Consider the following 13,169-nt stretch of genomic DNA (forward strand, 5'->3'; position numbering starts at 1 on the left):
CAGTGCTTCTAAGGTAAAAATCGTACTTACAGTCACAATCCCTGATTTTTCCTTGTAGGGGTACCAGGCAATATTTCTAGTTCCCAGGTAACGCTATAGGGCAGTTTAATGTGCTTGACTGTTTCTGTGCCTATCGTCATCATTTCTGCGCCGGGGGTGATCATCTGTTCTCTTGAGAATTTCAATCAGTTTTTATTTCGTAAAGAATGTACCGCGCTTAGTTGAAGGAAGGTTCCTTTATTCAGCCCCAGCAATACACAGCAGCAGTGGACACATACACCTCCAACTAGCTGCACAGTCCCTTCAAACTCCTACTCCCCAGTACATTCTGTCTATGTTTCATTATTCTGCTACTGCGTTTCCGTATTCTAATTTTACTCGTCTCCATTCTGATTCTATTGCTTACCTCACCACACAAAGCTTATCCAATATAATAGAGGTTTAAGGTTTGCTACACAAACTACTACTATTTAAAGCCAAATCCATGCATAATGGTGTAAACGGGGCACTCTGTGGTAGACTAACGCGAGCATCTTATGAATCTGTTTTTAGCCCAAGACCGCTTCACTGAATTACCGGTTCCCCACATCTTGGAGCCATATAACGCAGCCCCAATGGCTTTGGCATGGTAAATCTCTAACGCGGTTGAGAGGGCAAAAACATACTCTCCACACAATACCACTCAGTGCCACATAATTATAGGCTACATAATTACACTGCACTCCATGCAACATACACTACACACAATACCACTCAGTGCCACATAATTATATGCTACATAATTACACACCACATAAGTACACTCTACTGAATGCAACATACACTACACACAATACCACTCAGTGCCACATAATTATATGCTACATAATTACACTGCAGTCAATGCAACATACACTCCAAATACCACTCAGTGCCACATAATTATACACCACATAATTACACTCTTCTCAATGCAACATAAATACACTCCGCATAATACCACTCAGTACCACATAATCACACATCACAATTACACTCTATTCAATGCAACATAAATACACTCCACATAATACCACTCAGTGCCACATAATTACACACAACCTAATTACACTCTACTCAATGCAACATAAATACACTCCAATACCACTCAGTGTGACTTATTTACACACCACATAATTACACTCTACTTAATGCAACATAAATACACTCCACATAATCACAGGTCACAATTACACTCTATTCAATGCAACATAAATACAATTCACATAATACCACTCAGTGCCACATAATTACACACCACATAATTACACTCTATTCAATGCAACATAAATACACTCCACATAATACCACTGTGCCACATAATTAGACACCACATAATTACACACTACTCAATGCAACATAAATACACTCCACATAAATGCACTCTGTACCACATACCACCAATCAACATAAATGCACTCCACACCATGACACAATTTCACTCAACACCACAGTTCCAGGCCACGCAATTCAACTCCACACATTTCCAATATGCATCACATAATTACACACCAAACAACATATTTCAACTCCAGAACTCCTTAATTCACAACGTACCTCCAATCTACACCATATAGTGTCACCACCTGAGCACCAAACATCATTCACCACCACCATTTTGCATCAGCGCACCACCCAAGCATCACGTAAGTCTGCCCTTGGAATCTGGCATCTGTTGATTCTCCCCTAGTGTCCGTCCGTTGCTCGTGTTCTAATTAAATTACTGTTTTCCAACCTCCACTCCCCGTTATTTTTGTCCCGCTCCCCCATAACAAAAAAAATTATAACAAGCATGAGAACAGGCAGGAAGAAGTTGCCAGCAGTGCAAGTACAGAAAAACTAAGACGTTTTTTATGTTAAGATCTTTTTTTAATCAGGTTTTTCAGTTGTGTATAATGTCGTCTTCGTTTGTATAAATGTAACAAAAATGCTTAACACTTTTTATTATAACTTTTCAACATAATGCACAGCAGCCACAATGTTCTACAACATAGCCAAAAGTTCTGGTTAAACACATAAGGTCCCAAAGGCGAGACCTATTGGCTATGCCAATGCTTGTTTTGTCCGGCATGGCATCCTGCAATGGCAGTTCCACTTAAACATACATATTTGTGCGTGTCTGTTTGTCTGCCATCCTGCCTGTTTGCCTTTATGGAAGCTTCACTGGCACTACTGATCCACTGCTCCGTTCATCTACCTCCCTCAACCGTTATATTCATCAGTTGACTGCCTTCTGCAGGGCGTCTTATCTGTCGCAGCCCTCCTTTAATCTGTCTGTCTCAGCTGTAATACCCTTTGCACAGGCTGTGCCCTTAAAAATGATTGAATCTAAATCATGTACCAAACACAATGTAGCATCCTTAACATGCGTATTGAAAGGTGCTGTGAAATCTGATAATCCAGATGAAGCAGGCTTTGCGTAATAAAATAATTGCCCCTCATCACACCATGTGTTCAAGTAGGGAAACCAGGATTGGTTCCTGGTTTTCTGTTTTCACATTATGCAATCCCTCGACTCAGTTGCACAACCCAGAGGCACAGGTGTCCACCACCTACCATGGGAAAACACATGCCCAGCATCCACCTAACCACATTGGGTGGTTTGCATTACGTGATGCCATGCCGTACCAACAGAAAGAGCAACGTCCATTGAAATACTTCTTTTTAATAAAAAATTGTAATTGGCATCATACACAAGGTAGCATATAGTACGTACAAAATAAGACTTTTTTTGGGATTGCAGTGTACTTGTGTTTGTGCGGGCTCCCTTGACTCCCTCCCTCTGTTATTCATGGGGTTATTCCCCATTCTAGCTAGGTGATAATCAGCCTAGGCCCTCTAGTGACTGAGTCATTGAGGCGCATTGCCTGGACAGCCAAGATGGCGGTTGCTCTCCCTGTGTGGGGGCACTTTGGGCTTAATAGACGCCTGCTGCGACTGGACTGGAGGCACAGGTGCCTTCTAGAGGGACATTAACCAGGAAGGGCTGAATACAAGATGGCTACTGCCTTCACACCAGCGATCGAAGCAGTGTCATAACAGTTTCTGGAAGCTGTTCTCTTTGGTCCCCAATTGCCCCCACCCCCCCTCACGATTTCATGCTCCTCTGAGGTGCTGCTGAGCGACCTCTGCCTTGGGTCCAGAGAGGCCCTGTAAGACCTGGGACACTTGCTCGCCAGCTTGCTGGGGCTGGGTGCCACCCGCCCCATTGTTTTTTGGACCGCTTCTCCTCTCCGGGATGTATCCCCGTGCCAGCTCTCTGCTGCCTTTGCCTCACTTGTGCTCCCGCTGCCCCCTGTCGCTTTGCCACATTATGCCTTGCTCTCCCTGTTTGCTATATTGATTTTATCCCCTAAATATCCTGCATTCTCTTGTGCCTGATAGTTGGATCTTCTATTGTGCCGTCTTTTTCCCACTGACCTGATGGTAATACTGTTGTAGACCCCTTCATTGTGCCTTGGTCCCTCCACTCCTCATTGTTAGACTGTGATTGTTAAAATATTGGTACATTGTGTTCCCTAGTTATTGGCCGTTCTCTCTGTTTTCCCTGTTTATGATTTTGTCCCGCCAATGCGCCCGCTGTTTATTTCCCGCTTCCTACCCTGCGCCCCTCCTGAGACCTACTTTAAGGAGGCTGTTGCGCCACCAGCACACCAAAGGCAACCTTGAACATCAGCCTCAAGCAACTTGTCACCGACCCTACCCACATTGCAGGACACACGCTCTACCTCATTTTCACGTCCAGAGACACTCGAGTACAGCCACATCCCTCCCCTGGACCGACCACTACAGCATCCACTTCACCCTCTCAGGACTTACCAACACTGCCCCCATGCCCAAATCGATGTGCAGAAACTGGAAAAATATATCTGAAGAACAGTGGAATAACGCTTTCAACTCCCACCCCCCAAACACAACATCCAATCCAAAGCAGCTTGGGAAGAACTTCTCCCAGTGTATCACAGAATGAGTCGACACAGTTGCCGCCAAACCAGCCAAATCCAAATGACCTGCCAGAAGAGCCGGCCGGTTCACCACTGAGCTGAAATCCACCTAATGCAACTGCCGGCATGTAGAAAGGAAGTGGCGCACCTGCAAAGAGACAGGCAAACATACCACCTTTAAGACAGCACTGAACCAGTACCCCCGAAAGAAACAAAGAAGAACGTTAAAGCAGACTGCATAGAAGCCAGCACAAACTGCAGCAAGGAGCTTTTTGTCACCATGAAGGAGTTCTCCAACCTCGCAGCCACTGAAAAGGACATCACCCCCTTCCACGAATTGTGTGACACCCTGGCTGACTTCTTCCACAAGATCTGTCAACTACGAAAACTTCAAAACCCCAACTCCCCGCTGCGGACAGCATCAACCTGCTCACACCCACGAATGTAAACCCCTAACACTTGCTCACCCATTGGGACCCTCTCACAACTCAAGCCACAATCTCCCATATGATCTCTGTGCACTTGGGAGTGCCATGGACCACTGTCCCCACCAAACCTTCAACCTTGGGAGCAAGACGATTGGTAACAAACACCTCCATAACCTCAGAATCCTTACTTGAAGACTGAAAACATGCTGAAGTGTAGCCCCTCCTTAAGAGACCATCAGCTTACCCAGAAAAACCGAACTACCAGCCCATCCCCCTGCTCCCCTTTCCAGCAACAGTTCTCAATAAGGCAATCACTCAACAAGCACCTGGAACTCAACAACCTCCTGGACCCTTCTCAATCTGGATTGCAAACCAACCACAACACCGAAACAGCCCTCATTTCAGCCACCAACGACAACAGGGCCCTCCTGGACCACTGCAAATGGCAGCCCTCATTCTCCTGAACCTATTAGCCTCCTTCGACACAGTCTCCCATCACATCTTGAACAACAGACTCTTAACCACATAGGAATCCAGGGAGACCCAGTCAAGTGGATCACCTCAACGGGAGAACCCAGTGAATCAGCCACTCACCGTTCACCTCGGAACACAAGAAGATCTTCTGCGGCATCCCCTTGGGATCATCCCTCAGCCCCACCCTCTTCAACACTTACAAGACCCGTACACCATCCCCCTGGCCAATATGGTCAGGTTGCACAGACTCCACATCATCTTCTGTGTTGACGACACCCAGCTCATCCTGTCGCTGTCAAAAGACCCCTCCACTTCTAGAGCCAGCTTCCACTGATGTATGATGAATATCGCAGACTGGATAAAAGACAGCTGTTCCAAGCTCAACACGGACAAGACAGAAGTCCTCATCTTTGCGAACAACACCTCACCTTGGAGCGACTACGCATGGTGACCTGCTGAACCTAGCCCATCCCCTGCTCGCAACCATGGCCTCATCTTAGACAGCCAGCTAATTATGAAGAAACCGGTAAATGCAAAGACCCTACCCATGACCTGCAAGATCTTCAGTTAGCTCCCATTCAACGCCAGAAGGACAGTCATGCAGGCCCTCATCACCAGCAGGCTGGAGTACAGGAGCACATTCCCCTTAGGAGTTGCAGCACACCTGAAGACACTACAGACAATACAAAATTCAGCTACAAGACTCATCCTCAGCGACCTCAGACGGTCTCACGTCAAGAAGCTACACTGGCTCCCAATCCAGAAGAGATGCCTGTTCAAGATGCTGGCCCACGCATGCAAAGCCATGTACAACAAAGGACTAGCATACATCAACAAACGAATGACCTTCCAACTGACCAGACACCTGCGATCCACCTCCCTCTTCCTCGCAGACAACCCCTGGGACCGCAGAGTTATCAGCAGAGGATGCTCTTTTTCACACCTGGTGGCCAAAGCTCGGAAATACCTTCCCCTACACGTCAGGACAACCCCATTGCTCTGGTAATTCAGGAAATGACTCAAGACCTGGCTGTTTGAATGAATAGATCACCATGAAGCAGTTAAGCAACTCCAGCGCCTTGAGACCCCCACGGGTGATATGCAGTGCTTAAAGAAATCCTTGGTTGATTGATTGAGAGATCGTAGATCGCCTCCTCAATCGCTCTGTGGTGCCAGTAGGAGAGTGGGGAACTGCCGAAGCCTGAATCCTGCACTGTACCTACTTGGGGCCTTGCACTGTGATAAAGATTCTCTGTGGTCCACGTCGCTTCGGCCTTTTGTGGCTGCACGCGCTGCCCTGGAGCAAGCGGACCAGTTGAGGTGTGCCTGTACCCTCCCAAGGTGAACATGACTGCAATTGGAGATGGGGCGTGACAAGCCCCCACAGCCAACGCTGGCCCAAACCAAAATGGACCAGTGAACCAACTTAGCAGATGGGGTGACTAAGGCTGACGCCAGAGTCTCCACCCTCGAAGGTTAAGTGATGACCCGTAAACTCTAGGTCTCCAAGTTGCTCTCCACAAGGGCTACCCTGGAAGAAAAAGCAGAGGCGCAGAAAACCGATCCCGGAGAAACAACCTGCGCCTCGTTGGGTTCCCAGAGGGGGTTGAGACTTCCGGCACCGACTTTTCTGAAGGAATTGTTCCATTCTTGTGTCCCATCAGATAAGCTGCCTCTTGGTTTTGTGGAGGAGAGGGCGCATGGGGCCCTGGCTTAGCGGCTGCCCTCAAAGGTTTTCTCGCCCCATGATAGGCTGCCTCTTCAATCACTGGGATGTCATTTTCCAGGAGGCTCGAAATCACCAAGATGTGTGCATTTTCATCACCAAGATCATGATCGTTCCAGACTACACCCAGGCGGTCCAGCAGCGCAGAAGCTTGTATGAGGACATTAAACAGAAACTCCGGGCCCTTCATATCCAATATATGCTCCTATTCTCAGCTCTTCCGAATGTAATTTTCAACTCGTCCACCTATTTCTTTGACACTCACCAACAAGCGTGGGAGTGGTCGATGGAGCAACGGGCACTCTGGCTCACCAGAGGTGGGGAGGCAGTAACTTGAGGAAAGCTGGGTCCCTTGTGAGACCGCTCCCGGTACCCTGGAGAAAGAGAACCCACTCAAAGAGGGGCAGACCAAACCATAACAGGAGACGGTGATAATTGAGCTCATCTCGTCCTGGCAGTGCACCAGGAGCTCTGGAACCAGAAGCGTCGCTCTCCCACACCACACTCTCTTTCAGGCTCAAGACGGCAATTATGAGCCACTCACTTCAACCCTGGCAGGCAGTGACGTGCAGAATGACCCAGTCATAGATAACCAACCTTTGCTGCAGAGCTACTCTATTGCTGTATTTCATATAATCTTTTTGGAGGTGGAGGGAGTGTTTTCTTGTGTTCTTACTTTCTTTTATTGTGATAATCCGAAACTGCTGTCAGGTAGTGTGATCCTTCCTTTGGGCAACCAAGAGCCTCGGATGGATCCTGAGACGCCCTACTAGTTTCTTTATGTTTGAATTTTGGGCTTCAGGGTTGGAAGCATAGGGTGGGGGGGGGCAGGTGGGTGGGATGGGTTAATGTTCTGTTTTGCTTTGTTCTGACTTTCTTTTGCAGGCACCTACAACAAACTTTATTCACTGTGTGCACTCTTCCACAATATGCTCTATGGCTCCACTGAGTCTATCCCCCTGTGGACTAGGAGGCTTCTCATAGTGATAGGGCCCAGTCCACCACTTTCCAGTCCCGCCCCAAATGGTTAAGGCATTTTCCTGGAATGTAAACTATCTCCTCGACCAGTAAGAGATTGGCAGGACTGCGTTATATAAAGCGGTTTTGCCCGGATGTGTTCATGCTCCAAGAAACACATCTTTTAGGCTCCGTCTGTCGCTTCCTCGTCAGGTTTGGCAATGACTGAGTTTTTCATGCCGGCTTCTTCAGAGGTTCATGAGGGGTTGCGATCCTCCTGCACAAGGCATTCTCAATGGCGGTGTCCTCCTCACACATCGACCCACAGGGGAGGTAAATAGGGATGGAGGACCCTCTAGAGACTATGCACCAGAACTTCATATTGCCCTACGTTCCCCAACGGATATTGCACTGGACACTCCCGGACCCCGTGGTGCCCCTGCCTCCTGGCCCCGGGACTACCTGATTGGGGGGGTGTAATTTTGGAACTACTGGATGAGGGAGGGTGTTTAATTTTAACACAGTCATAGACCCCAGACTAGATATTTCTGAGGCCCTTCGCCGGGGCGAAGTGCCTGCTTACACCAACTTACATCGTGGGTCGACGCAATAGGCCCATGCGATGCTTGCAGATCATGGAACCCCTCAGAACAACTGTACCCAGCAGTGCATAAAATGGGGTCCAGACCTCCAGACCCTTGCAGTTGTGCTCTACAAATCCTGGTTGATTGAATCAATCCGATTTGGCTCCCAGCCACTGACCTTCCTTGAATTGCAGTAGGTTCGGATCCTGCCCTGAGGCATCTCAGATCACACACCCCTCCTCTTTAAATGGAATCCCCTCCGGGCTCCCTACGATCTGTGGCCCATCAACGCCAGGCATCTACTAGACCAAGACTGCACTGACTTTAAAGAGGAGGAACTCCATATCTTCTTTAAGCTCAACTGTAATACTGTGTCCTCTCCTGGGAATAGGACACATTACAATGCAAACTTGTACAACGCATGCCTATACAACGCTGTTTTTACATCGCAACATCCATTACAGCGCATGATTTTACAACGCATGCCACCACAACGGTTTTTTCAGAAACTACACTTACAACGCATACCATTACAACAAATACCATTACAACGCATACCATTACAACGCATAATACTTTTAGGGCAACCGTAGTGTAAATGTTGGATAGTGTAGGGGTAAAAATTACTATTCCCACTCCAGTGAGTGCAACAGTAGGATAAGTGTTGGCTAGTGTAGGGGTAAACATTACTATTCCCAATCCAGTGAGTGTAACAGTAGGGTAAGTGTTGGATAGTGTAGGGTTAAAAATTACTGTTTCCCATTACTTACCTAATGAGTTGTAATGACATGCATTGTAGTGGCATGTGTTGTCATGACATACGTTGTAGTGACATGCGTTGTAATGGCATGCGATGTAAAGGACGTTGCGTTGTAATGACTGCGTTGTAAAGGTAGTGCGTTATGATGAGTGCGTTGTAATGGTTGTTTCCCCTCTCCTGGAACACCCAGGGGCGAGCAGTAAACCCACTCTGAGGGGTCTGATCAAGGGATAGGTAAGGGCAAAAGAGACATGCCAACTGGTACAGGTAATGGATTTAGAAGCACAGATCCTCTCCCTGGAGTCGTGGACCTGCAGCTGGGCCTCGGTGACGTTGAGCACCAGCGGGCACTAGTGAGGTCCACCCTCAAACAAATCTCCCTAGAAGATGCTAGACAGTGTGGAGAGCATTGACCTAGTTGGTCTACCAACATGAGGACAAATCTAGCAAGTTCTTATATTGGCTGACAACTCATGCCGCGCTGACTAGGACAGTACCATCCATTTGCGATTCTCATGAAACCCTTCATGAAAGTATGCCCCAGGTGGCTCAGGTCTTCGTGGCTTATTATTAAGACTTGCATGTAGCGACTTCCTGTGTCCCCACAAAAGCTTGCATTCCCACTGCGAAAGGAGCTTCCCCTGCACTCGATTCCTCCCTTTTCTAGCCTGAGAACTTAACCACACGACTGAGGAGATAAAGATGAAAATTTCAGATATCCATTTGGGCAAGACGGCTGGCACGGACGGGTTCCCCATTGAATTCCTTAAAAGCTACCGGACCCGTTTGCTCCTTCACCTACTGGCCGTCTACACTGAGGTTACTGAGCCTGGATCATTCCCCACAGACCTGGACCCTGCCATTATTGTGATTTCCAGGGCCTACCAACCCACAGAACATTGCGTCTCATATATGCGTATCTCTCTCATAACCGCCGACATCAAAGCATTTGTGAAGGTTCTAGTGACTAGATTAAGTCTGACAGAGTTACCTAGTCCACCCAGACCAATGTTCATACCTGGCAGGGATACCCGCTGTTGCATGCGGAGGGTACAACTCGCCCTGTCCCAGCCGTGCCCGTTGAGCGGCTCCTTGGCCTTACTCCTAGTTGACTTCGAAAAGGCCTTTGACACTGTTTTGTGGACCTTCTTGGAAGCTGTGCTGAAGCATGCAGGTTTTGGGACTTACTTTCGCAGACTCATCTGCCTGCTATACAATGCCCCTACATACAGCCCAGATCCAGATCAACTGAGTCTTGCCCCGCCCTTCCAAGTTCTCAAGGCACCCACAAAGGTTGTCCCCTATCTCTATTATTTGCCCTAGTAATCAAACTCTTGAAAGAGCCAAAACTAGATATTGTGGACTATGTTTGGCCTACTTCAGACGACCCCGCATCACCCTTGTTGAAGCTATCTTGGTACAGCATTACCAGTGACAGCTCCCTTGTTTTTACTTTATTACGTGGAGCGCTTTAATAAAAGTCTCCTCAGTAATCCTTAGACTATTTTAGATCACCTACACACCACCCTACCCTTGCATTCATCAATACGACTAAGATCAAAAGATCTTAACTAAAGAGCTCCCACTGAAGGGGGCCGCCGGCCATTGCGGCACCAACCCGACAAGAGGCAGTCCAATAAAGAAGCATGATACCCTTCTGGGAGTGTGCGAGTATTCAGATGTGATCACTCGAGTTCCCCCGGATCCCTCTTGTCTATCTGCCAGTTTCTTCTGTCATCCTTATCTCTTCTGTATTTGCTCCTTGTCCCTCCATGATTTATGTTGATTTAGAGGCAAGCAGGAGGAGGGGAACAGATGACCCCTGAAAAGGGAAAGTAGGAGGTGAAGAGCAGTGGTTGGAGTTTACACGTGCAAATGTACATGCTGAAGAGGAAGGGTGGGTTGGGGAAAAAAGCCAGACATCTCTGGGGATGCGAGAATGGGTGGAAAAGGGCAATGCAATGTCTGCAGGTACAATGGCCAGTGGAGGTGTGGGGTGGTAGGGGAACGCTTCAGGGAAGAAGAGCCGTGGTAAATCAAGGGGCCTGAAGCAAGACCATGGCCTGGGGCCCGTCTGCAGGGCTAATGCTTGGCCCAGTGATGGCGAGGTTGAGGTGGAGCGAGGAGGAAGGCCAGGTGGAAGTTGAGCATTAAGCATGAGCATAGTATAGGGCAGGGGGAAGAGGAAAGGAACAGACTCAAAAGGGTGTATTCCTTTAGGGGATGAGGTGGGCGGAGGGATGACAACGCATAGATGTAGCGAGAAAGGGGCTAGTTGTTCAGCTTTCACAGTCTGCTTCTAGCGGGCTGGTAGGTATCTTGGGTGGGGGTCTAGGGCTCTGCGGTGGGATAGCAAGAGTATGGAAGTCAGTGGAGAGACAGAATGGACAGAGAGGAACGTAGGACGGCAAGGGGTATGCACACCGGATCTATCCGCTTTCTTGCAGTTTCAGGAAATCAGCAGGAAGCAGACCATGGATGGCACAGTGCAGCCCAACAACCCTGAGGAGGAGTTAAGGTATGGCAAGGGGCAGTTAACCGGATGGCGTTGTGGGTTCTGGCGTTCGCTGACAGAGGAAGGTCCAGTGAGGACTCATCCAGTCCACCAGAGAACAAGTACAGAGCATCTTTGGGAGGAAGGACATAGAGGTCATAACGACCACAACAACAGAGGACCTGGGAGGGTTGGTTACTGTGTCCCCCCCCCACACCCCAGGAGAAGGTAGACATTTACCCTGGTGGGGCATAATGTGCAATATCTGGTGGCGGTACCACCACACGCTGGGTGGGCAGGTGCAGTTTAATTGGTGGATTCTGTAGAATTGGACTATGAGGAGGATAGCCTGGAGGGCGAGGTTGTAGACAGTGATGTGAATGATGAGGTAGGGGCAGCAAGGGGCACGAAGGTCCATGGGGGGTAGTTTGGTAATCAGTGTCCACATAGGGCCAGATGTACGACCCTTTCATTTAGCGCCTCGCAATTTGACACTCATTGCGAGTCGCAGATTGCGATGCACTAAATGAAATGTACAATAGTGTTATTACACTGTTTTGTTAATATTTATGAGCCTCTCGCAATTTGCGAGTCCATTGGTTATGACAGCCCTCCTAGGATTGGTGGCTTGCTGGGCTCAGCAGACTACCATGTCTGGGACTGCTTTATACTAAAGCATCTTTTTTTTTTTTTAAATGTAGCCCGTTTTCCTCTGGGGACCCCTTCCCCTTTGTGAGTGGTTTACCACCTACTTGAAGCAGGTGGTAAACTGCGAGTGTTTTGCTGCCACAAATGTGGTCGAAAAACACTAGTACACAGCATGTTGACTCGCTATTAAGGAAGGGACGCCCCTTCCTAATAGCGAGAGTCGCAAATGCTATTTTGCGAGTCAGTGACTCGCAAAATAGCATTTGTACATGCTCTTACCCTTTTTTTCGGCCGCAAACGAGAGGTTCTCCTGTTTGCGGTCGCAAAAAAGGGTTGTACATCTGGCCCTTAGTGTTTCACAGGCTTAAGACATGGTACCGCCCAGATCCACTGACACCAGTTTGGCAGGCAGACAGTTTTTACTGGCAAGGCAGTAAGCTACAGAGCGGGTACTGACCTTAACGCCAGGTAAGGATGTAAGGGCTACTTGGTGTGCCCCGGTTATGGTGTCCATTTGTATGGAGGCTGGGAATGGAAAGGAGTAAACTACATCTACATATATACTGATACATTAAGGACGCTGAGGCAGGCATGGAGGAACGAAGGTCAGATACAAAAGATGGTACACAAAAGAAGGAGGCTGCCTAAAGGGACGAAGGATCTTGTACACACAGGTACTTCAACAGAAGAACAACAAAGGGACAAGGCTAAGAACACAGGAACTGACGGTGGGGAGCAGATGGTGGTGAGGGGGAGAAAGGCAAAGATGAAGTAACGGAGGTCAAGGAAAGCAAGAGGGAGAAAATAAAGAAGTTGCAATACATGGGGGTGACCAACCTGCTGGGGGCACACCATAGGTTGTTCACCACAGAAATGATCTGGCAAGAAGTATATATCTAAATGTTTAAGATGTTGCATAGGGAGCTGAGAGCTAAAGAAGGGTCCAAGGAGTAAGAACATGAACTGTCCAAACGACCTAGGGTGCCCATGAAAATATAAAAGTGGATGGCAGCATTTTTGATTTTCGCTAATGTATATTGGAAAAAATAACCAGAGCAGAGTTTGGCCCTGTTTAAATACCTGGATGTCATCTGCAAGGCACAGCTCACTTATGGGGGATATGCATGGACACAGTA

The sequence above is a fragment of the Triturus cristatus genome, chromosome 1_2 (genome assembly GCF_964204655.1).
Source record: "Triturus cristatus chromosome 1_2, aTriCri1.1, whole genome shotgun sequence".
NCBI lineage: Eukaryota > Metazoa > Chordata > Amphibia > Caudata > Salamandridae > Triturus > Triturus cristatus.